Source organism: Microtus oregoni, unplaced genomic scaffold (genome assembly GCF_018167655.1).
Source record: "Microtus oregoni isolate MIOR12 unplaced genomic scaffold, Mior012 000062F_ref0000492, whole genome shotgun sequence".
In the NCBI taxonomy this organism is placed as follows: Eukaryota; Metazoa; Chordata; class Mammalia; order Rodentia; family Cricetidae; genus Microtus; species Microtus oregoni.
In genome coordinates, this window is record NW_024543872.1 from 6,608,044 (window position 1) to 6,635,032 (window position 26,989).

At 37.9% G+C, this 26,989-nt stretch overlaps 1 protein-coding gene across 7 annotated transcripts in view; it reads left to right on the forward strand.

Annotated features, from left to right (window-relative positions):
* LOC121439593 (nuclear receptor coactivator 1) overlaps window positions 1–26,989 on the forward strand; it is a 260,024-nt gene that overhangs the window by 81,888 nt on the left and 151,147 nt on the right. For 6 of the 7 annotated variants that reach the window (XM_041640129.1, XM_041640137.1, XM_041640128.1 and 3 more), the window contains exon 2: window positions 17,921–18,055. The exons of the other annotated variant lie outside the window; for it this stretch is intronic. The gene's annotated coding sequence lies outside the window, so the exon portion shown is untranslated. The remainder of the gene's footprint in view (window positions 1–17,920; window positions 18,056–26,989) is intronic. 7 annotated transcript variants of the gene reach the window in all.

Consider the following 26,989-nt stretch of genomic DNA (forward strand, 5'->3'; position numbering starts at 1 on the left):
TGGATTCACTGATGCAATCTCCACATAGTTCTTCAACTGTAATCACACTGGCGATTCCCATTGGGTGTGGGAGTGTGAGTCAGCAGCCCAGGCTGCAGGGCTGTGTGGGATTGTTCTATCAGTCGTCACGCAGTTCTTTTAGGTGGGGAGTATTTGTTAACCATTTTGTATACGGTACAGCCATTAGTGTTTACGGGGGTGCCTTTTCAATTTCTCAGGGGTCCACAGGGGCCAAGCCATTCAGACAGACCTAGATTGGCATGGAGGTTCCCAGAGTGTCTGTGAGGAGTTGTTGATGTCTGAGAAGTACAATGGAACTGTAGCCCTGGTGGACTTAGGTGTGATACACACCAGTGTCCATGACACCTAGCCGACTTTGCAGGCTTCAGCCAGTGAAATTGCTCAGAGAGGTTACATTAGCTGCTTTGTTACTTTGCTGGGTTTTAGGAGTGCTGTTTCTAAATTCATATTAACAAATGATCTCAGAGCATCCTGATAATAGTACAAGACTAGTTAAAGTAGCTGGGGTGTGCTTCTCAGTTGAAAGCTATCATGTTGAAAATTCTATTTTAATTGAAATTCTATATCTTTACTGGTTTGTTTCTAAGAGGGGAAAGATGATAATCCATTACTAAAAACAAATAGGCCAAAATGTATTTTCCTTTTTTGCAAGCTAACAATATGTAAGTTTAGGAACTTTATATTGCTTTTATTACTAGGAGATGCCATTTTATACTTGTATTTACATTATATTTTTTAGACAGTGTCCTACTATGTAGTCTTGGTTAGCCTGGAGTTCCCTACGTAGACTAGGCTGACCTTAAATTCACAGAGATCCATCCACTTATACCTCCCAAGTACAGAGATTAAAGGTGTATGCAAGGTGAGTTGAGTCCATTGATATTAAGAGATGTTAATGATGAGTGATTGTTAATTCCTTTTGTTTTCCAGTAGTAGTATTTGTGTGTTTCCCTTCTTTGGGGTTTGCTGGTGTGAGGTTATCTACTGCCTGTGTTTTTGTGGGTGCAGTTAGTTTCCTTGGGTTGGAGTTTTCCTTTTAGTACTTCTGTAGGGCTGGGTTTGTGGGTAGGTATTGTTTAAATCTGGTTTTGTCATGGAATATCGTGTATATTATCTATAAAAATAATACAAAAACAAAACCACCCATGTTTAGCTATGTTAGTATAAGAACAGGAACTTTTGGTAATTCAGAAACTGGTGAATTTCTAAAAATAGGATATTCTGTGGGTGATACTTATGTCCAGAGAGGTGGGGTGTGAGTAGAAGAAGACAAGTTCCCAAGATAATCACTAGGATGATTATTTAGCACTGCTGCAACATTAGCAACCAAGCTGCTGTGACCACTATACATTTTAGCAGATCCAAATAGATGGTCTGCTCCGTGGGTGAGATGCTTGTAGCAACCTGGATCTATCCTTCTGGGAAGCACCCAGGGTAACTAGCTATGTTTACATCTATAAGGTTGGATAGCAACCCTGCCTAATGGCATGTTGTGTTCCTCCTCCATTCCTACTGTAACCAGTATGAGCTAAGTGTTACTTCCAGTGGTATCATATTCAGCAGAATGTAACAGGATCCCGAGTACAGAAACAAGCATTTCTCAGTGTTTCACTAATGCCAGTACCATAAAGGAGAACCCACAAACAGGGACCATAGGGTAAAGTAATGTTAGAGTAGTTCTAAAGTAAACACAGCTAGTTTTTCTTTATTTATAAAATTCTTGGTAGCCTTTAAGTACACAAGAGTTTCAAAATAAGAGAAGGCTTTTGTTAAAAAGAGACAATTTGAGATCTGGGAAATGAAAACAGCTGTTGAAACGGAATCTTTTTGGATCCAGTGATGTAATAAGATCCTGAACTAAGGTGTTAGTAGTAAGGATAGATATAGAGGAACTAAATAATAGAGATGTTAAAATTTGAATTATGAAGATTGAATGTGGGTTTGGAAAAGAGAATGGAGAATACTTGAGTATTTCTTAGTTTCTTTATTTTGTTTGTGTGGAGAGATTATGTATGTTCCTTGTAGCCTGGTGTTAGAGCAAAGTTAAGCAAGGCTCAGTTTCTGAGGTGAGAATGGCAGATACTACTATTATGGCCTTTAGGTTTAGAGAGATGAGATGATAGACAGCCACACAGAAGTGGAGTCTGCTCAGATGCTGGCGGCAAGTCTGTGGATTTGCTTGCAGATGGACTTAGATGAGATTGGGGAGTCGTATGAATGATAGTGGCAGTTTGACAACGCTCAGGAAGCACGGACAGACTGAATAGCATGACTGCTGCCATTTGGGAGCTTTGTGGAGAAACAGCTGTCAGCACAGGCAGGAGAGGTAAACCTGAGAAGGAAAGGAGCGGTCAGCAGTGCCTGACTACCAAAGGGTGACTGACTATGCACTCACTAGTGGATTTGGCCACTAAGAGGTGACCAAACAGGAATAGCTTCATGGAGTGGTAGGGTGTGGTGTGCCTCTAAAAGCGGATTACAGGGCATTAACATGGACGTTAACATGGAGGTGACTGTGAGCATATGCTGGGGTCCTTAATGTTTGTGAGAGTTGGGATAGCAGCAGTGGGGATGCAGAGTTGAAGAGAGAGTGAACTAATATCCACCAGTCCCATTTTTCTCTAGCCTCTGCCTTTCTCTGCTAGCTTCTTACCTTTAACCTACAAACCATAAGACTGTTTATTTGCTGTTTTACCTCCTCCTGTTTCAATCAAATATACAGCTTGAACAAAAGCTATAATTTTTAGTATTTTGTTCACCGTTATGTGCTCATTCTCCTTCGGTACTTGAAATGCAAGTCTGTCATGGTTCAGGAGAGTCCCCCTTTCTGTTTTCCATTTAACCACAGTGTCGAAAAGTACTCAAGAGTCCTTGGGCCAAGCACAGTGGCACACACCTGTAAGCAGCACTAAAACTCTCAAGTTTAAGGCAGGAAGCTTGTGAGTTTGAATCTGGACTACCTCAAAACAAACAAACAAACAAACAAACAAAATCAAGCCAGCACTGTGGCCCGCGCCTTTAAGCCCAGTAATCAGCATGAAAGGCAGGAGGATTTGTGTGAGTTCAAGGCCAGACTGGTCTACAGAGCTAATTTCTGGCCAGCTAGGGCTGTATAGAGTGACCTTGCCTTACATTAAAAAAATATTTGAAAACCAGTTATACAGACAAAGTATGAGAGGATCCTGTTTAGTATTTGAAAACAAACCTATGTTTTAAAGAGTTCGTAGTTTGATTTGACTTAAGGGAAGACATAGGTAACCTTAAAATGCAAGAGGTCTGTCCTACTTACAGGAAGAATGAACTAAGGAGAACATATATTCCAACTTTTTGGTTTTAATGTGTAGTATCATAATTAAGAGGAACACTGAAAAACTAGAACCTTGCTTGAGATGGGAAAAAACAATAAGTGGAACCTGCTGGTTACCTAACTAATGTCTATTCTCCTTTTCTTTCTTAGTAACAGAACTGCCACATTGTGGACACGTCCTGAGTGCAGCTATAGTGTGACACTTCCTAATGTCTATAAACATAGATAGAATGTCTTTGGGCAGGGCCTCCAGGAAAGTTCTTTAAAGGGAATGGACTCATCTGGAAAACCTCAGAGAAGTTCTTACTGTTTTATAGTTGCTGCAGCTTTGGTGATAGTTGTTTGTTTGTTTATTGTTTTATTTGTTCATAAGATGATGTTCAACATTGGATACCATGGAGAAAGGCTAAGAGGAAGAAAAAGTAAAATAACCCAGGGTTCTGCATAGCTGTTGAGCTGCCAGTCTACCCCAAATGACACTTTTTTCCAGACTTCCTATGAGAGAAAAATAAATCTTTCTTCCAACCATTGGTTTTTGTTCATGTTCAACTGGAGTTAATCCTGCTTGACTCAGGGAGTCTGTAGTGACTGTAGCAAGGCTACTTACCAGGGCCAGCCTCAGCAGCCTCTCCCAGGTGCTGTGGGAGACCAACCTCAGCAGCCTTTTCCATGCAGATGGAGAGGAGGTTGTGAAACCAGCTGATTTGATGTCTCTTATTTTGATACAAATGAAGAAATATAAAAGTTTAAACATATTGTCAAATAATCCTTGAGAGAGCCTTTCACAGCTTCCAATTCTGAAAGAATGTAAGCCATTGCCTTTGTAGATGTAAGCAGACAGGAGACTAATAGGAGGGAAATGACTCAGGATCTTAAGGCCCAGTTTGAGTTCTCATAGAAGATGGCTACCTGTTAAATAGCTATAGCACTGGAGCATGTTTTAAAAATGAAATGAATCAAAAACCCAGGTCTTAGATTTAAAGGAAATGTGTTATAATGAGGAGTATTTTGAATACAGGTAAAAACTTTTGGAAAATGACACCATTAATTCTGAACTAAAATTATAGTGATGAGAAGCTTGGACACTTCAGAAAATCATACTAGTGGATTAGGATATTAATTCAAATGATTTTTCAGAATTATGGTAAGAGTCTGAGATTCTGACAAAAAACATGTCATATATAGTAGACAGACTATATATATATATATATATATATATATATATGTGTGTGCCATATATAAACTGATGTTTCTTGGCAGGAATAGTGTGTTAATTATAAGCACATGCTCAAAGAAAGCAATGAAAATGTTGTTAAACTGAAGTCTCACCTTTAGAAGAACTCACCAAGTAAACAAGGTTAGTAATATGTTAGACTGCTAAGAGAAAATTCTGCAGTTATTGGTGGGAGTAAGGGGTTGGGGAATGATTTTCAAAAGATAATCAGATTGGTTGTAATCCAGTCTTTAATGAAAAAATGCTACATCTTTGGATTCAAGGACTAGCAAGATTCCAGTTGAAAATTTTTGTTTCATGTGGTAGTACATGACTATAAATGTAGTAACCAAGAGGCTAGAGTGGGAGGAAACTGAGATTTTAGATTACTTACTTGCAGAGGATATGAAGTTAGAGAAATGGATGATGGTGTAGAGGTAATCAGGGTGGGTGTTGTGCAGAACCTGGAAAGCAATGCCATGTTAATTGGGCTTTATCTTAACAGGAAAGGGAAGCTATGAAAGAATTTTTAATAATGTAGAAGTGATATAGATAGGTTCTAGTTTATTTTATAAAAGATCACTTAAGCTAGAGTGTGAATATATTAGAGGTAGGTGAAATTGGAGGTAGGGAGCTTAATTAAGGGGTTGTTTTACTAATATTTTTGTTCTAGTAATAAGCTCAGAGGTGATAATAGACTATAGTAGGATCATAAGGATGGAGAGCATACGTAGGTTTAGGTTTTGGTGATTGGTTGTTAGATTGATGCTGAGGCTTTTGCAGGTAAATAGATGATGATGTTATTTCATAGGTGAAGCCTGGAGAAGACTAGGGAAGGAAGATAAGTTTAGTAAGAGTTGCTTATAGGGTAACTTATGTTGAGATCTAGTTGACAGTTATTCAGATTTAAAGTTTAGAAGAGAAACTCAGGATAGAAAAAAATTTGGGAAGTGTCTTACTTTTCTATTGTGATGATGAAACACCATGACCAAGGCAATATATAAAGAAAGCTTTCATGGCTTACTGCTTCAGAGGGTGAGAGTGCATGGTGACAGAGTGAAGGAATAGCTGAGAGTTCACATCTTGATCGACATCCATGAGAGAGAGAGAGAGCTCACTGGGAATCACATGCATCTTCTAAAACTTCAAAGCCCAATATCAGTGACATATCTTCTCCAACAAGGCCTTACTTCCTAATCATTCCCTAAAAGTTCTGCCAGCTGGGTATCAGTTTTTGAAATTTATGAGCCTGTGGAGGCCATTCACATCCAAACCACCAGTGTCTAAAGTTATGAGTGTGAAAAATCAACCTGGAGAGTATACAGACTATCTAGGTCATATTGTTGAACAGTACATCTGAAATGAGGATTCTATTAGTTCAGAAAAGTGTGGATATTAGAAACATAAATAACTGGCAACTGGTGTAAGACAGGTTTATTACTTTGGGGAGTGAAATTTTAGGTGAGGGGAAGACTAGAAAGAACCATGTACTAAAGACATTAGTATGAGTGCTTGTTTAGTATAGCCAGCTAAAGAACTGATTGTGGATATACATGAACAGATGGCTCACTACCCTCATTCTTTCCCATCTCGTTCAGGAGGGCCTGGAGACAGTGATACCAAGTAGCACTCACACAACACTCAGACTTTGGGGGTTAAAAATATTCCTTAATATTTTTAAAGGCGTGGTGGTGCATGCCTTTAATCTCAGTACTCGGGAAGCAGAGGCAGGCAGATCTCTATAAGTATGAAGCCAACCTGTTCTACAGAGCAAGTGCCAGAACAGGCTACAAAGCTACACAGAGAAACCCTGTCTCGAAAACAAACAAACTAAAAATCCTTTAATAGAAAAACTAGGGTTTTTGGAGAATGGCAGATTTTAGGCCAGGACAGGGAATACTCCAAATTCTAAAAGGGCTTGGCAGAGGAATGGGGTTACTGATCTGAAAAAAAGCACCCAGTGACCAAGTGCTGCAACAATTTGAACAACAAACAAATCAAACCCATAATATTAGATTATAACCCAAGCAAAAATAAATATTCTTGAATTCATATAATAGAAATTATTGATTAAATAAATGATCTAATTTATGTATCTTCCAATGAAGAATCCCTGGTTTACCTCCAAGGGGTGCGTGCTGCACTGCATGGCTGAGAAGGAAAACTCTTTGAACAGATGCTGTTGAACATTACTTAAGCTAAGATCAAGGTATTTTCATGATGTTAAAGAACATAAGATGTTTGTCATGGGAGCAATCAAGAAGAAATCCAGGAGAGACTTTGGGGCCCTAAAGTACAAGCCTTTAATTTTGACCAATGTTGCAGAATATTTATTATAATCAGAAACTGACAGTCATTTTGTGTCTATCAAAAGCCCCCTTAAAACATCAGCTATGAGGAAGACAGTCTAGTGAATCTCTTAATTATGCATGCATTCATCTAGTTTCTTATATTAAGCCTTCAGAGAACAAAAATATCAAGATCATGTCATGTTGGTCTCCTATGACATGAAAATGCCTGTGTGCTCAGTTCTGATTTAATATGTCATCTGTCTGTACAGAACCTCTCTGCAAGAAACATCATTTAAATAATGTGCATTTTCGAAAATTACCTCTGAAGCTAAGTGCACTAAGTTCATTGTTACTTGAGTAACTTGATATAGTCCTGATAGAAATTTCACATGTTTTCTTCTTGTCAGCAAATGGAAACTTAGCACCTGGAATAGATGAATTGAATTTTGACACTCAATATTTGCAATTGCTTCTACCATAAGTTTGATAGTATCTGTTTCAATTGCTTAATGACACAGAACAAAAATTAGCCCCAAACTTGATAGCTTAAATAGCTCTTCCTTCCTTCCTTCCTTCCTTCCTTCCTTCCTTCCTTCCTTCCTTGTTTCTTTCTTTCTTTCTTTGACAGTTATATGGAACCAGAGTGTGCGGACACCATTTAGCTAGGGATTCTGCTCTTAGGTGCCTCAGCTGGGGTGACACTTACTCAGTTGCTTGTTGCTCTGGACTGGTCTATCTGTAACTTCACTCATATGACTGACACTTCCGGTATCTATACATGGCTTCTCCACAGTATCGTGATGTTAGATGTTCAGACCTCTTACATTGTCTTATGGCTTCCAAGGGGCAGAAGAGGGAAGCTGCTAGTCCTGCCCATTTCTGGAGTTTAAGAACATCATTTCCATCATATCTCCTGGTCAGATGAAGGGCCAGCCAGGGTTAAGGGTCTGGGAAATGGATAGGTCATATAATGTACTTGAAAGGAAGGAATTCATGAGAGTCATCTTTGGAGGAAGATGTGGCCTTATCACCAATCATATTAGCCAATCTTTTAATTGGACTTACAGGGTTTTGATTGATCTTATGCTTTAATTGTAATCCTGTTAGAAATTGGATGTTATAAGTGTTAAATAAAAATTACCCTAATTTAAAGGATTTTAAAATCATGCGAGGCCTTGTTACAATCTTTTTAGCCTGGTGTGGTAGCTTACATCTGTAATCCCCGTGTTTGGGAAATGAAGACTTTAAGATTACAAGTTAAGTACTGGGCTACATAGCCAGTTCTAGGCCAGACTAGGCTATAGAATGAGACCTTGTCTCAAAAAACCAAAAATGAAATAAAGTATGTATATAAAAATCTCTTATTATTTTCATTCTGTACAAATTTATCCTGAGTAATTGGAGCTGTACTATGAGAATTTATCCTGATATGGAAAGTTGGTGGCACATTCCCTATTTTCCTAAAGCCCAACTAAACTTTGTGGAGCACAGTTTATCAAAAATTATCGTAATTAAGCTGGGTGTGGTGGCTCATGCCTTTAGTCCTAGCACTTGTGAGGCAGAGGCAGGAGGATCTCTGTGAGTTCAAAGTCAGCCTGGTCTATATAGTGAGTTCCAGGACAGCCAGGTCAATGTAGAGAGACCCTGTCTCAAAAAACAAACAAAACAAAAATTATAATTAAAATATGGGTACTTTAGCTAAGTAATTTTACTTCCTGAGTAACATAGTATTGATGTCAGTGTCAAAATATTTGAAGCAGTACCAGTGAGAGACTAATTAAATTACATACATCATTTAATATTGTGAAATTGTTTAAAGGATTATATATGTGGAGATTATATAAAAAATGATATGAGATGAGCTATACTACACAGGAGGAAACATCTGAGAACGTGGTTTAATGGTAAAGGGCTTCCTAGTGCTTCCAAGGCATTGGTTGGATCACCAGCATGAAGATGGAGTGGAGGACTAAAACATATCTTACTCTACTGTAAGAATGTGTAAGTACTTACCTTTCTCGTAATGGTATGAGATGTCGTAGTGCCCATGTGATCTGCTGAAGTTGAGTAAATGACCTGGGCAGTGTGACATAGCCTCAGGCTACTGTTGACATTCTGAGAACACCTCAAGAAAAGTATCTATTCTCTTCATTTCAGAATGGGATGGCATAGAATTTGTTGTACTACTCTGAGTGACATACATTTAAAATTTATATAAATTGTTTTGGCATTTTCTATTTAATATTTTTCACTACCATTGACTACAACAGATAATTGAAACTAAAAAACAAAACCACAGCTAAGGGAGAATACTGTTTTTCATTTATGCATATTTCCTCGTTTGAACCAGAATATTGAATTAAACATTTAGACAGGAATGGGCAAAGGGGTAGTGGGAGAGATTAAACACATGAGTTGGATTATCTAGATTATGTGTTGAGAGTTGTCATCTTTGCATTGTTCAGATATTTCCCTATTACTTTATTGGATTCTTATTTTCTTGCTGTGTTAAACAATTCATTGTATTCTAAAAACAGGTTCTTTATCAAATATTTATCTTACAACTAGTTTATTGCTTAACATTATGTTTTTAGGATAGTATCTTTTGAATGGTAGAAATCTATGTTGAGGCCCTTGATTTAATTTGAGCACATGACTCTCATTTAATTTGTTTTATTTCTTTGTCTTTTTTGTTTGTTTGTTTGTGTGTGTGTGTGTGTGTTATGCATATGTGTATGTAGGCTTTGTTAAAAGTTCTTTGTGTGTGTAGGGTGATGTTGGGAGAATATTTGTTCCTGGTGAGAACTATTAGTCCAAAGTTTTAAAAGATGGAATATTTTAGCCACCTTTAATCCCAACACTCAGGAGGGAGAGGCTGGTGGATCTCTGAGAGTTCGAGGCTAGCCTGGTCTGAATAGTGTGTTTCATGACTGTAGAAACAACCAGGCTAGCGAAGGATAAAACAATTATATTTTATTTATTATAAGGGGAAAACTCAAGAAACAGGAAATGAGAAATCTAAGCACAGCAATGTCCCGTGGGAAAAGGTGTAGAGAGGGTGCACACGGAGGTGCACACCTTTTATCTTGGGTCCCAGCAAAGCCACCCCATCACAGGACAGCCAAAACTATATAGTAAAATCCTGCCTCAAAAACAAAATAAAACAAATTTAAAAAGATGCATGTCTTCAGCATTTCACATCTTGCTTAAAATAATGTCACTCCATATGTCATATGATAGACTTATAGCAAATTGGTCTCATTTTAATCTTCCATTTTATGCTATAGCACATTTTAAAATTTCTTTATATGTTTTGTACCCTACAGTATATTATACTATGTTTAATTAGTTATAACCTCAAGTGAACAGAAATAAGAGGAGAGCTGGGAAGATTGTTTAGTGGCTAGTTAACCTGCCCTACAATCATGAGGACCAGAGTACCCATGTAAATCTTGGATGCTCATGGCAGCTGCCTGGAATTTCAGCTTTGGAAGGCAAAGACCCTAGAGGATCCTCAGCGCAAGCTGGCTAGCAAATCTAGCCATATTGGTAAGCTCTGGGTTTGTTTGAGAGGACTACCTCATTGAATAAGATGGAAGATTGATGGATAGTGTTTCCCTACATCAGCCTCAGGCCTCCAACATACATGAGTAACAATGTTCATGTGCACTTACACACACAAGTATGCCTACATACCTGTAAGCATGTACACAAACATGCACATCACTCATAAAAATACAAAAATGGGAAAAAGAAAAATAAGAGGAAAAATATTTTTATATTTATTTTCCTTTTCCAGCACCCCTCATTTGTTTTTTGTTTTTGTTTTTCACCTGGTATTATGCTCTTGCATGGAGAACTAACTTCCTTTAACATTTCTCATACTTACTGGTCTACTTTTTTGTTTTTACTAGATTGTCTATTATTATGGTTACATGAAAGTCTTCTATGGTTTCAACAACGTTATCATTTCTGATTCTGTTGGTAGTTTTATCTCTTAATCTTAGTAGAAGGGTTTTTTTTTAGATTTCCTTTAATATTACTTTCTAATGTGTATGTATGTGTATGTATGGCCTATGGAGGCCAGAAAAAGGTGTTGATTCCCTTGAGCTAGAGTTGTAGGTTGTGAGCAACCTAATGTGGATGCTAGAAACTGAATATTGGACTTCTGCAAGAGCAACAAGCACCTTTACCTGCTGAGCCTCGTCTTCCACCCTAAATGTCTGTTTTTCTTGCTGTTGTTCATGCATCCTAAGTTTTCCCTTATGGTGAGTCCTTGCAGAGGGACAGAGGAGATGCGGGTGTTCTTCTTCTGGTCCTCTGTGCTGTGCCTTGAGTCCTTGTGTCAGGAACTGAGCTGGGTTTGGGTTTGCAGTCATTACTTTTAGTTTACCCCTGGCTTTAACCTTCCTAAACACTATCTTCTGCTCACTGTGTCTAGATCACTGCACACAGCCTTGCATGCTGTTTGCCCTCTTTGTTTTGCACCACTCACCTTCCAGCAGTCTTCACACATCTGTTCCACAAAGGATTGCATTTTATGTTGTCCATCGCCTAATGATCGATATGGCTTCTCTTTGTTCTGGTCTGGAATGAATTGCAGTCAGGCATTGAGGTTTGGGCTTTGTCAGCATTCTTGTTCTCGTTCCCTTATGGAAGTCATATTCTACTATTTATTTGTGGTTAGTCCTGGACAGGAACCCCCTACCCTTCCCCTAGTTATATTAGATGTCTTCTTGTGATTGGTGCAGCATTCCTTACCCATTACCTTTCCTTGTTCCTCAACCCTAGCAACAGTATTCTTTGTTTCTCACACTGAGTTTTTTCCAAACCACATCCCCTCCCCAGAGGCTTAAGCATTTTGATTTTACTCTCCCTTTAAGCAATGAATTTTGCCTAGATACCAAAGTGAAAGGTTTTCTATTGTTTCTCCAAATTCTAGGCTTTTTCCCCCTTTTGGAGAACAGGCAAGCTTTTAAACCCATTCCTAGATTCTTTCTGCGTATTGTTCTAATAATTCAGGGCTCCTCAGGCCTCCTGTCTCACTCTGTGTATGTACACCCGTGTGCACATGCATGTGGAAGTCAGAGATTGACATGGGGTATCTTTCAGGACTGTTCTCCACTTTTATTTTTTGAGACAGGTTTCACTAATTCTGAGGTTCATTGATTCTGCTTGATTGGTTGAAAAATGAGCTTCAGAAATCTGCTAGTCTTCCCAACCCACAGTGTAAGGTTATAGACACATGCCACCATGAAAATTACTGGCTTGTTTCTTGAGTTCTGGAGACCAGAGCTCAGATCTTGATTCTATGTGCCATGGGTCTCTTACTAATTGAAGGTAGCCTTTCCTGTCATATTTTTAATCTTTCTTAGGACACCTGTTTGAGGCACGTGGATTGTCTTCCACTTAAGTCTTTGTGTCTGGGGATCCACAGCTATTCCAAAATGGCATACTGGTTTATACTAGATTTTGAAGAATTCATTAGAATTTCAGCTAGGTTCTTACTGAACCTTTTTTTCTTCTTTTTCTGTGATTTACCAAACAGTTTACAGTCATTTCTTGGAGGAGAAAAAAAATTTCCAAGGAGAAAAAAAATTTACTAGGAATTTTACTAGACTTACTTGGTAAATAATAAATTTACTTGGTTGTACTATTCTGCACCATTCTTTGTCAGAATAAGAGAATGTGTGTGTGTGTATCTCTGTGTGATCCCCCACCCCCAATCAGGGATGGCATGTTTTTGTGGCTTTCTGCATCTGTGTAAAAGTGGAATGCTTGGAGTTCCATTAGCTGCTTTTCTGCTGCTGTGATAGAACACACTGACAAACACAGTGACAAAGCACCTTAAGGAAGAAAAGATGTCTTTTAGCTTTTGGTTCCAGAGAGATGGAGTTCATTATACTGGGGAAAGTGTGGCATGGTGGCAGGAGCAAGAAAGTGATGGGGGCTGGAGAGATGGCTCAGCGGTTAAGAGCATTACCTACCCTTCCAAAGGTCCTGAGTTCAGTTCCTGGCAACCACATGGTGGCTCACAACCATCTGTAATGAGGTCTGGTGCCCTCTTCTGGCCTGCAGACATACACACAGACAGAATATTGTATACATAATAAATAAATATTTTTAAAAAAAGAAAGTGGCTGATCATATTTTCTTCCACACACAGGAAGCAGAAAGAAAAAGCAGTCCCATGGCCAACACATGATGCAGAATGCATTTAGTTCAATTTTTTCAACATCCCCTGTAACCGTTAATGGTCTTCCCACTGTTCAAAAGGCCAAAACTCAAAGTGTCTTCTGAGATACAAGGCAATCGCTTAACTGTGACCCCTTGTAAAGTAAAAATAAATGAAAAAAAATTCACATAGTTCCAAAATACAATAATACAAAGTATACATTAGCATTCCAAAAAGGAGTGGAGAACACAATGAGAAAAAAATAGACCAAAGCGAGCCTGAAACCCAGCAGGGCAAACACTAAATCCTGTCATGTGTCTAGGTCTTGAGTTTTAAAGAGCTTAGATTGCTCTGCCCCTTCAGCTTTGCTATCTAACACTTTTGCCCCCTCTGGACTAGATCAACTCCCAGTAAGCTCTTCTCCTTGGTGCTTATCTTACAGTTCTGGCATCTCCAATATCTTAGTAACTCCACGTAATCTAGGCTGCTTCACATTAACTGATTTTACCTATGGCCTCTTAAGATCTACTCACATGGACTCCTATCCTGCCACACATTGCCTAGCCTCAGTGGCTCTCATAAACTGTGGGGAAAGAACCCATAACTCTTCAATCTTGTTTCTTGTCTCTAGAACCATTACCACATAGATGAGACTACCATGTTCACCTGCCAGCTTAGGATGTTCCCTGACCTCCTGGACAACAGCTACAGAAGCTTCTACACACGGAAACTGATGAAAACCTCACTAGGAGCAAGAAATCCCTTGGGTTCTCATCATAAGTTGGAGGCATACTGGTGGGTTTGACCCTGAGGGTAGCTTCTCTGTTTTTCCAGTGCAGAACAGGAGGCTCTCTCTAATGGTTAAACTCTTTAACCATTACTGCCTCTTTTCAACACACGTCTTGACTATAGTCTTCAGCTTCCTCACCAAACTGTACATCTTTCATTCTTTTTTTTTTTTTTTTTTTTTTTTTTTGGTTTTTCGAGACAGGGTTTCTCTGTGGCTTTGGAGCCCGTCCTGGAACTAGCTCTGTAGACCAGGCTGGTCTCGAACTCACAGAGATCCGCCTGCCTCTGCCTCCCGAGTGCTGGGATTAAAGGCGTGCGCCACCAACGCCCGGCTTTCATCTTTCATTTCTTTATGACACATCTTTCATTTCTTTATGACACATCTGTTGCTGTTTTTTCATTTTATAGCTATGTTAGAGTAATCAGCAATAACCAGGCCACAGACTCAGCATTATGCTATCTTAAAATTTCCTCTGCCAAATAAATTAGCCTTCTGTGTTTTAATTTAGCGGATGCAGCTTCTCGGGACATGGGCAGAATACAGCTAGATTCTTTGGCAAACTCTCATATGAAAGGCTTTTAGCCCAATTGCTGATAGAGTCCTTGTTCATCTCAGAAACCCCATAAGCCGGACCTCCACTGTCTTCATTACCTTCAGCAGTACTGTCTTCAAGGCTTCTGTGAGAATGGCCTACTAAGCTCAGCTCATAACATTCAATAGCTTTGCTAGTCCAAAGTTCCAGAGTCTTTCACATTCTTCTGAAAAACAACATAGGCAGGTTCTTCACAGCAACAAACGCTGTTTCCTGGTACCAGTTTCTGTATTAATTACTTTGCTGCTGCTATGATAAAATACACTGACAAAAGCAACTTAAATGAAGAAAGGATTTATTTTAGCTTATGGTTCCAGAGAGATGAAGTCCATCATGGGGAAACGTATGGCATGGTGGCAGAAGCAGGAAGTTGACTGATCATATTTTATCTATACATAGGAAGCAGAGAGAGAAAATAGGAAATAGAGCAAAGGCATAAACTCTCAAGGCCCATCTCCAGTGATGTACTTCCTCTAGCAAGGCTCCACCACCTAAAAACTCCATAAGCTTCCTAATCAGTGCACCACCTGGGAACTAAGTGTTCATTCACACGAGCCTGTTGGGGACATTTCTTATTTCAACTATCAGAGAGAGTGCTTGATAAGGTATATGCCATTTCAAATGTCTCTTCTTGCTGATCTTCTACAATGCTTTCATTTTTCTTTATTTGCCTCATTTATGTAAATTTAATCAGGGGGGCTCCTTCCTTAGCAAAGCATTTACTGTACCCTCCAAGTGGAGCAGAACATCCCTGGCCTTTATCTCTTGTATACTGTGTTTCATTTGTTTCAAGCCCATGGAAATCAACCCTCAGCAAGTGTTAATGATTTCAGATTTTGAGACCTGTTTCTTTGAGGATTATCCCTCTATTTTTCAGTGTGAATAGCAGTTAATAAGTTTCAAATGGACCCATGGAGTCAGCTTGAAAGAAAAGATAAAACGGTATAGAAGGAAACTTGTTTATTAATAGAATAAACATTTTAGGTTTTTAAAATTTATATGTGTTTGGTGCATGTATGTATGTACTTGCATGTATGTATCCATATATGAACATACATGCAAATGTGTGTGTGCTTGTGGAGGCCAGAAGCCAATGTTGGGTATTTTTCACATTATTATTTTTCTAAGACATGGTCTCTTCACCAACCCTGGAGCTCATCAGTTCAGTTAGTTGGGCTAGCCTGTCAGTTCTGGAGAACTGTGACTTTAGCCCTGATTACTCGGCTTGCAGATGCTCACCACCATACCCAGCTTTTACATGGGTACTGGGGATCTGAACTCAGGTCCCCAGTGCTTGTACAGCAAGCTTTTGGTCCACTGGCCCATTTCCCTAAATCTAATTTAAGATTATTGTACGTGTATTTTTAAATTTATACATAAACTGTACAAATTATATTAACTTATTTTTGGTTTTTCAAGACAGGGTTTCTCTGTGCAGCAGTCCTGGCTGTCCTGGAACTTGGTTTGTAGACCAGGCTGGCCTTGAACTCACAGAGATCCACCTGCCTCTGCACCCTGAGTGCTGGGATTAAAGTTGTATACCAACACTACCCTACTATGAGGTAGAATTTTTAAATGTATCTTTTTAACTGATGGATGAAAATATAAAAATTGTGCTTATTTGTGGGGCATCAGGCAATTTCCCTCTTCTGTGTGTGTTTGTGTGTGCACACATACATGTGTGCACATGAGTGTGAAGCACAGAGTAGAACTTCAGCTGTTGTTCCTCAGATACTGTCCACCTTGTTTTTTGAGATAGGATCTCTCATTGGCCTGAAACTTGCCACATAACCTGAGCTTTCCAACCAGGAAACTTCAGGGGTCCAATGGTGTTGATAGATGTATATGTTCATTATGTAATGTTTTTGTCAAGTTAAATGTTTATTTCTCCAAACATCATTTCTTTATGGTAAAAACACTTAATAATTTCTTTCTTCTAGCTTTTTGAAGTGTATACTACAATACTGTACAGTAACACCACTGTACGACAGACCACCAGAATTTCCTATTTCTATCTAGGTTAGTATGTATTGCTCAGTCTCTTCCTGTCGCTCTCTGCTCCTAATCTCTACAGCCTCTAGTCATGACCATTTTATTCTTAACATCTACAAGATCAACTTTTATATTCCACGTGTGAGTGAGATTATGCAGTACTCATCCTTCAGGCTTATGTCAATTAATGCAATTATCTTCAGTTCCAGCCATTTTGTCACAAATGACAGGATTTCAGTCTGTTTCCACTGGGTGTGTACACCACATTATCGTTACCCATTCATCAGTGGATGGGCACTTCGGTTGTTCTCATTTCTTGGCTATTATGAATAGTGCTGCAATGAGCATTGGAGTGCAGATGTCTCTTTGATGTACTGATTTCATTTCCTTTGGATATAGATCCAGAAATGGAGTTTCTGGATCATATGGTAGTTCTATTTTTAATTTTTGAGGAATCTCCATACTGTTTTCCATAATGGAGGTAGTAATTTGCATTCCCAACCGCAGTGTACAAGGGTTCCCTTTCTTCCACATCCTCATCAGCACTTGCTGTCTTTTGTCTTTTTGATAGTGCCCATTCTTATTGAAGTGAGATGATAACTCATTGTGATTTTGATTTGCATTTCCCTGTTTATTAGTGATGCGAAACGCTTTTTTCAGACACTTGCCCATTTGTGTGGAATAAAGGACAGCAGTTGTGGAATAAATAGGGTGGGTGAAAAAGCAGAGAACACTGTGGGCATGAAAATAGGAGAGAAGGTAGTTGTCCAGATGGCTAGTGTTCAAATACAGCTGGCTGAACGTTAGTCCTGGGAACCACAGAAGGAATTAAGTAGCCCAGGGTCCTAAATTGACCCAATAGAGTGATCATCTCTGGAGCTTGGTTATCTGTTTGTGGTTTAGAGGAATGTGAATGAAGAGTTAGCTCTTAGGGTTGGTATACAGCTCAGTTAGTTGGCAGGGTTAGATTCCTAGCATGCTGACTTCTCCCTGAGTGATTAAACTAAAGCCATTAGGACTCACATTTCTTAAGAAAGCTCTCCCTGTAAGGTCCCCACTGCTTGGTGTAATTCTGAGGTGAAGTAGGGACAGTCAGCATTACCAGTGGCCCAAATATGAACACTAGCCATAATACTGGGTTCTTTGCTATCCCTAAATTTTTTTTATTCTGGAACTTCTGTCTCTTTTTATTGTTTGGTTTTACCTGGGGCAGGGTGTAGAGGATGTTGCTTGGATGACTTCAGCAGTTCTGTGTTGGTGTAGTCTGAGGCCTTTTGATTCTTTGGGACATCAGTGAAAACTCAGTTTGCTGCAGCTCTCCATAAGGGACCTGAACTTTAAAAAAAAAAAAAAGCAGTCAACTTCCCATCAACTTTATATATTTCTCTGTTATTCCTGTAATCTTGGATTTAATTTCTTTTCCACCTGCAGTAGTGATACAATGAGAATTGGCATTCTTATCCAATTAGAGCATCTAAGAACCTTTGTGTGCCTAATGGATTTCTGTGGCCTAAATGTGCCTTTTTTCTTCTGCTTTAGATCTGTCCATACTAATGAAAATGTAACTGGAACCGATCTGATGATAAAACCAAGGATCATTAGACAAGATCTCGTGGGAGGAAACCTTGCTTCCTAATGAAGACATCAACATTCAGAATTTCTCCCTATTTAAAGGTATTTGAGGCACAGTTTTACTTAACTTGACTTGCTGGTGTTGATTTCATAATGTTCTATATGTAAGTTTGGGAAGTTTAACTTTTCTTACATGTTAGAGGGTTTAGCTTTTTGTTGTTGTTTTTGTTTTGTTTTGTTTTTCAAGACAGGGTTTCTCTGTAGCTTTGGAGCCTATCCTGGAACTAGCTCTCGTAGACTAGGCTAGCCTCAAACTCACAGCGATCCACCTGCCTCTGCCTCCCGAGTGCTGGGATTAAAGGCATGTGCCACTGCAGCCCAGCAAGGGTTTAGCTTTTAAATACCAGTCCACTGTTCCCCATGGCCTGCCTTACTCCACTCTTTAAGAAATAGACTGAAGATTAATTTATACTCAGTAAGCCATACTAGGATTGGAGTAATGTTACCTGAGAATTCTGTGCCTACCTGCATTCCCAGCCTTTAGGAGGCTGAGATAGGGAATCATCATGAAATTTAGGCCATCCTGGCCTCACAGTGAGATCCTGTTTCCACAAAACTAAAAAGAAAGTCAATTTAATGGTTATTTGATTATGCCATGATTATTGACATTAACCGCTAAATCCAGTGTCCTAACAGAGCCTGGTCATTCATAGTGAGGCCTTTAGTAATGATCATAACATGGTTTAGTTAGACACTTTTTTTTCTTTTCTCTTAAACTAAGTGTTAAGGATTTTCTAGCCACCAGAAATGTCACTGTTACTCCTGTGGGACCTTTGGATCTGGTGGACTAGTTTCACTTGGAGGAGAAAGGCAAGATATATAATTAGAGAGTCAAGTGACTTCTAAAACATGGGGCGGATCTCCACTTTAGAGAATAACATAAGACAACTAATCCCCAAAAGGAATGAATTATCAAAGGAAATAAACACAACGGTAGTTATCTATGTACAAATTAGAAACAGAAGAGAGCTATTTGTGTGTTTTGTTTAAATATAAATTTTTTCTTTATTTTTTTACATAAATGGAAAGAATATATTAGGATAAGCAAAGCTGATTGATATCTAGGTCTCTTTTAACAGTAATTTGGAAAATAGTATTTTGTTAGAATATAAAGGTAAAAAAACTGAGAATAATGTTTCACCTATTAGTAGGACTAAGTCCATATTTTTCTATTTTGTGAAGAAAATATGGAAAATAGCATATCAAAAAGAATGGGAATTCATTCTGTGGCAATCCTGTTTACCTCAGTTGTAAAAGAATTCCCTCCCAGAAGAGGGAAAAGCTAGCTCATATCAGGTAGAAAGTGTGCTATTGTCTAGTAGATAGGTACATTCCACCTTTCCAAGTGTATTTGTGTGTGTGTGTGTGTGTGTCATTTTAAATCAGCATATGGTTTGTCTTACTATTAGAGCCATTGTACTTAACTTTTTCTAGGTGATATTTCTTTTTAATTTACTTCATATCACTTGAATGCCTTAAGCTTTACAAAACAAACAACAACAATAAAAATGGTTTTTAGATTTGTGGAAAGATGTAAATTACTCTAGTCCTTTATTATAAATGATGCTGAATGTAGCATAATTAATGAAAACCCAGATACAGAAATTGGGGTTCAACTGGGAGGTCAGAAAAACAAAACAGCCAGTCACTGGTTCTTCTTATCTCTACCTCGGTCCGAAATGGTGATCCTGCCTCCAGGAATCTCAGAATGAGACTGTGTCTAAGAGCTGTCTCCTACCGTCTTTTATTTCTTTCTAGTGAATTTGAATGTCAGTTTCAGATACCTCTTCAATATAGCTGTATTCATATTTACTTTTGTTTTGAAAACAAAGAGAATTGCAAGTTCCATAATACCTTTGAACTGTATGTACCCTCTGATAAGGTTTTAGAGAAATTTAGAATGTAAGATTGTGGGATTATGTTGCATGGTGGGTTCCAGTTATGTGAAATCATTAAAACATGAGAGAATGAGTTAAGGCCATAGAAAATTATCCAGATTATATGTTCTTTATTACAGTTTTCACAGCTACAATGTTACCTGTTAAAACAATCTTGTCTGGACTGAGTAAAGAGTTGGAGACAGATTTTGTTAAAGTAGGTGATGGGAGGTCTAGCCCTGTGCTGTGCTGCTGCTGTGCCTTTCCTGGCACCAGGGAAATTGAATTCATACTTCTTAGCTTTGTAATAATTAGTGTTTAGACTTGTGCTAAAAAAATAAAATATGTGTATAAAACAATATAAATGGATTTTGGAATGATATTAATGAAATTATCATTAAAACCAGAATACCCTACTACTAAAGTATCTAGAAATTTCCTTTTCTTAGCACAAAACATCTCAGTACATACTACGACTGAGAAGCTTGTAAAACCAGTTTCAAAGTTAATGATAAATATTATGCTTGGAGAGAAAGTAAAATGAGCTTTTGTCAAAAATGTCTTATCAAAGCCATCGCATTGGAGAAGCTGTTACTGCTACACGCATGCTGTAGGGTGTTTTGGTTTTTGGTAGAAGGAAAGCTCTGATATTTTGATAAAATAACAACACTTCTTTTAGGTGTTACTGGCTAAGACTGAAGGTACAAAGGTTTCTTGTTTGAATCTTGTTTTGGCCGGTTGATTGGTTGATTTATTTTAAAGCCACTTGTAGCCCAGAGAAGTTGCATTTGTTCCTTCAGTTCAAAGAACAAACAACTACCAAAAAACTACAAGAAAAGGCGTCTTGGATTGTTGAGTAAAAGAGATTGCACCGTGATAGCAATTCATATCCTGCTTTCTTCCAGGGAAAATAATTAGTATTCAGTAATATATTTCCATCTTGATTCAGCATTGTAAAAATTGAGGCTGTAAGCAGTGTTTGGCCACTAAACCCATATCTTTTCAGAAATTGTAAAGAAATAAGTGGTCAGCAACTATAGAATTATGTTTTGCCATGGTATTGTCTGCTATTGACACAGGTGAAAATGTTTATTCATTATGAATTTGTGTCTTGGTAAATTGGATATTTATTTATAAGTGATAAATTTATTTTTATTATTTCAGAGGGCCTGATTTAGTATTTCACGCAGTCTCAATTTATAGCTTTATTAATATCACAAGTCTTGATGTTAAAGAAGAAATATGTGGACTTTGGAAAAATCTGATTTATACCACAGAATAACTCAATCTCTAAGAGTTTAACTATTTTCCTGTATTTGATTATTTTACAAAGTTATCAAAATAGATAAGGGAGTTAAAAATTTCTAAAGTCAAATAACAGTAGGGAAGTTCGCTTACTTGAACCTTTGGGATATAGCTAACGCATTTCTAGGAGGTAAGTTTATAGCTGAGAGGTAGCAGCAGAAGGCTCCCTAAGGCTTGCCCAGCAGTCAGTCTAATCAAATCAGTGAGTGTCTGGTTCAGTGAGAGACTGTCCTGTATCCCAAGGGTTTACTGTCCAGCCAGCCTAGCTGAAGCTCAGGAACCCAAGCTGTGCATTCAGTGTGAAGCCCTATCTCAAGGCTGCAGGTCAGAGTGGTATGGCAAGATTCAGCGTCTTGCTTTGGCCTCTACGTTCGTGTACATGGGCATGCACCTACACATACAAGAGAGAGCCTTTCTCAAAAACTATGGTGCAGAGGTTGAGGAAGCTACCTGCCATTAACTTTTGACCTCTGTGCACACACACATGCATATATCCACACAAACATAAATAAAAACTTTAAAAGAAGTCAGAGAGAACTCAAATAACTTTAAATGATTGTACCAAAAGACCTTAGAAAAAGAACAAGGCAAAATCCAAATTAGTATACAGAAACAAATAATAAAAACCATGCTGAAATGTAGACTAACAGAACAATACTAGAATGAATAAAACAAAGTATTTAAAAAAATGATTAACAAACCTGTAGCCAAATTAACCAGAGAAAAGACCTAAGTTAATAAAGTTAGAGATTGAAAGGGGTCTGTTAGAACATATTCTACTGGATGCAGAGGTCAATTAGAGACCTCTTTGAAAACCTGTAGTTCAAAACTCTGGAAAATCTAGACACATATGACTTACTAAAATTAAATCAAGAGGACATATGCATACAACTTGTAATCAGATCTATAACATGCAGCAAAATTGAAGCAATAATAAAGAAAACCCTCAACAAAGAAAAGCACAGGAACAGGTGTATTCACTGTGGTATTCTACACCAGCTAACACCAGCTGTCTTCACGTGCCTATGGAAGAGACAGTAGCAAAGCTCTTGTGTGAAGTGGGAGTCATCCAGACACTGAAGCAGGACAGGAAAACTAGCAACAAGAAGAGAACATTGTATAGCAGTTTTACTAGTGAGTGTAAGCACAAAAGCTCTCAGTAAAATACTTATAAGCTGAATTCAAGAACATATCAAGAAGATCAACACCATAACCACTTTGACTTAAGAGATGCAAGAATAAATCATATACTAATCAGCAATTTAACAACAACAACACAAAACCCAAACAAAACATAAATACATTTCAGGTCAGAAGTCACAAGATGTTCTCAGTAGATGTAGAAAAGGCATTTAACAAAATTTTACATTCTTCATGATAAAAGTTCTGAAGAAACTAGGAATAGAAGGACTGGGTCTCAATAAATGATATATATGGCAAACTTTATAGCATTTCCTTTAAAGTGGGGGATGGGACAAGGGTGCCCAACTTTTTATGTCCTTATTTAATATAATGTACTCACAGTCTTTGCTAGAGCACTAAATCAAGCCAAAGAAATAAAAGAGATACAAACAGAAAAGGAAGAAGTCAAATTACCCCATTTGTAAACAGTATAACTCTATACATAAAAGACTGTAACAACACTACCATAGATCTCTTAGATCTGATAAATACTTTCAGTGAAGTATCAGGATACATTGACAAAAGAAAATCAATAACTTTTCAGAATGCCAATAATACGCATGGCAAGGAAGAAGGCAGAACAGTCCCAATCACAGAAAATTGGGGCTGAGGGAATAGGAGGGAAAGGGAGAAATTGAAGAGAATACCAGAAAATCCAAAGGCTTCTTGGATTAGCAGAAATAATATTGTGAAAATAGCTACTTATTTAAAATGATCTAAGATTCGGTACAATTAAAATTCTAATGATATTCTTCCCAATAGAAAAAAGACCGTTCTAAGATTCATATGGCAGTACAAACAAGCATCAATAGCTAAAACAGTCCTTTGCTGAAAGAACAGTTCTGGAGATATCACAATAACTAATCTGAAATTATACTACAGAGCCATCAGAGCAAAAACCAGCATGTTAATGGCACAAAACCAGACATGTAGACCAATGTAATAAAAAATAAAATAACCCCCCCAGGGATAAACCCACACAGCTACAGTCATCTGATTTTTGACAAAGGTTCCCAGACCATTCATTGGAGAAAGATAGCATCTTCAACAAACTGTGTTGGAATATCTGGTATATCTGCATGTAAAAGAATGAAACCATATTCCCATCTTTGGCCCTGTATAATAATCTGCTCAACATGGATATAGGCTTTAATTTAAAACTTGAAACTGAACCTGGTAAGGGAAAATACTTGAAGATATAGGCATAGCAAAGACTTTCTGAATAGGACACCCAAAGAGTTAATAACAGAATAGCAAGAATGGACAAATGAGATTGTATCAGAACAAAACAAAAACGCACGGCCACACTGCAGAGGAAAGAGGCACTGTGAAGACTCAGCCACAGAACTGAAGAGGCACTTTCCAGCTATACATCTGACAAGAGATTAGTATCTAGGTAGCCTAAAGAACTCAAAAAATTAAAGGAAATAATCTAATTAATAAATGGTTGAATAGACTGAATAGAAAGTCCCCCAAAGAAGTACAAATTGCCAAGTAAATAAGGAAATGTTCACCATATTGAACACTAAGAGAACGCAAATCAAAATAATATGGAGGTTCGATCTTATCCCAGTAAGAATGACTGTCATCAAGAAAACATACAATTATTAATGTGGGGAGCAGGGGTTGTGGAGCAAACTGTTGGTGGGAATGTAAATTTTTAGTGCAGTCACCATGGAAATCTATAGGGAAGTTTCTCAAAAACTTAAATAGAAGTACATTCAGCTATACCACTCCTGGATGTATACAAAAGGGAATCCAAGTCAGCAGACAGCAAAGAGACTTTCATGTCCATGTTTACTGTGGCACTGTCCACAATAGCCTTAACGATGGAGGCAGCCTAGATGCTCATCAACAGGTGAATGGCATGATGTCATTCGCAGGAAAGTGATGGCCCTAGACCATCATATAAAGTGAAATAAGCCAGGGTCAAAACGACAAATGTCATATGCTTTTTCTCACATGCAGAATCTAGGTTACTCAGATTAAAACATCTTACTTTCAGCTTTACTATAAAATGCTTTAAAAAAAAAAAGAATTCAACAGAATGCTGAAAGTAGATGTAAGAAAAAATCTTAATGTCTCATTTCATGTTCCACCATAATAGCCAGTCTATTGACACAGGTGATTTTTAATTTGAAATTTTTACTTTAGTAAAAATAAAGAATAAAAAAGAAACCGGCTGAATAAGATTGGTTTGCACCTCAAGCTGATTCTGTGATCATAAATATTTTGCAATGAGGCTATTGTTACATGAAAGCACTAGAGTCTGTTAAAGGGTCTCAAGAATTTTTTTAGGTATAGGATAGAGACAAATGCTCACTGATAGAGAACCAATTGGATGCAGCCACTGATCCATCTGCCTTTATCCAGTAGTTCTGCCCAGGGGTGAAGAGCACCAACCGCAAGCTGTCTCTCTGCTGCCTGCTCAGCTCACACTACCCAAGAGAGCTGAGAGCAAGAAAGACCCTCTTCCTCAGCTTTTAAGCTGTGTCTAGGCAGACAAGACTATGCCCTAGCATTTGTTGCCTCAAAAGTCATTGGCTAAACTTATTGAAATCCCACCACAGGCTATCAAAACAGAACAAAACAAAACAAAAACAATTAGAGCTTTGGCAAAACAATGCAGATGCAGAGTCAGTGGGCCCTGGCTGGTCAAAGATGATTGAGCATTGGTGAGCATAACAACACAATGATGGATCACATGGAATACGTTTCCATGTCAGTTCCTAAGATGCTGACAAACTGCTAGGCCTAGTTTTGTTTGGAGCGTACTTAGGAACCAGCCCTAGTTCAGGCTAGCCGAATAGTGGCTGAGAAGAAGTTTCTTTTCCTTGGAACATTCTAGTTAATAGAAGAAGAAAGGGTGATAGAGCAGAACTCCCCCATTTTAGAACAAATGCCTGATCCTAAGCACAGGTCACCAATGGCCACTAGCATTACAGGAAAATTTAGTGGACATTTACAGTGCAACCTTCCTGTGAAGTAACCTTGTTCCCAAATTAAATTTAAACCCGAATCTGATCAAGTCTCTATTTCTAACTGCTAGTTTATGGGAATAGGGTAACATATGAAATGATACACTGGATATTGTCCGCAAAATAGAAGTAGTGGGAGAACTCCTTGGACTATAGGCCTTTCAGCAAATAAGGTATGAGCAAAAGAAGGAACCAATGAGAAAATGTTAGATTACTGGCAATGTTTGAACTTTTAGATGGTCATATTTTGTCCATAAGTGTCTATGACACAATTGTGGAAATTTGAATACTGGTTGGATATTTGATGTTCAAGAATTATCCTTAGATGTAAATATAATAAGTACAGTCGTATTTTGACATTCCTGATATTTTGGGGGTCACATTGAAATATTCACAAGTAGAAGGTTTGCCTTGGATCTGATTCTTTGTTACCCAGGGTACAAAGGAGTCTGTTGTGGAGATAAATGAGATTTGCTATAAGACAGTTGATTGTTTAGAATAGGTGCTTGTGATTTGGGACAATGTACTGATGGAAGGGAGGAGGGTATGACAAAAAAAGGTCCAAAAATTGTTCTTTGTTCAGTTATGTTCATGTAGCAATGAACTGAATTCTTAATTCAAATAATTTCTTGAGTATTCAGTAAAAAAGATATTTCTCACAAAGGACAGATTGACTGTGTAGTATTTATTATTTAAGGCTCTATTCTAAGCACTTTATGCAGATGAACTCACTAGACTCTCACTAGAACTCTGACGAGGAGATGCCAACTGCCAAAAGTTAATTAGCTGCGGTATGTGGAGCTGGGTTCACTCCCAGGGCTCCCAGCCTTGCACTCTGCCACTTCTCTAGTTTTGCAACTTTCTTTGAAACTTTTAATTCTAATCACTTGTTTTTAATTATTATATTTAATTACTTTTATATTTGTTTTTTCAGTATGCTAGTTGATGAGTCCAATTTTAAAAGACCAGTTTTCATTTGTAATTTTAATTTTTGGAACATGTCTTAATATTTAGAGAATACAGAAGTCTGTTGACCTTATTCCTTTATTAATACAAGGAATTTATTAAGAAACTAAGGATTAGTTTAGTATGTAGGAGAAAATTAAAGAGTCAAGTGTGCTATAGCAGCATCTATAGCTTCAAAATATGTTTTTCCATTGATCTGTAAGCAGCTTATTTGTGGCTCAGTTTTCTTCAGTTACTTGTTGGTCTTATTGGTCTTGCTTGGTGAATTTCTTTGTGACTGTATATAACATTACACCTCCTCTTCATAACTCCCACACCTGTTACATAATTGCACCCTACTTGCTACTTGAGATAAAATAAGTTAATCTACTTACTACACTGTTTAGCACATAGAGTATGTATTTAGTAAATATACTTTTCCATTTGAGAAACAACTACTTTATACCACTGTTTAAAAAATGTTCTTTTTCCTTTAGCATTTAAAATTGTAAAAGAAAATATGTGTTGGTAAATTAGAAAGTTCTAGGCCTGGGCATTTGGGGAAAATATGAAGATGTGTCATAGTGATTTCAATGCACAAGTGCTGTGCTCTTTCTAAAGAACTTGAATCGACTTTGAGAGAGGTTGACTAATATTACTAACAGAATGGGATTGCACAGGGCAACACG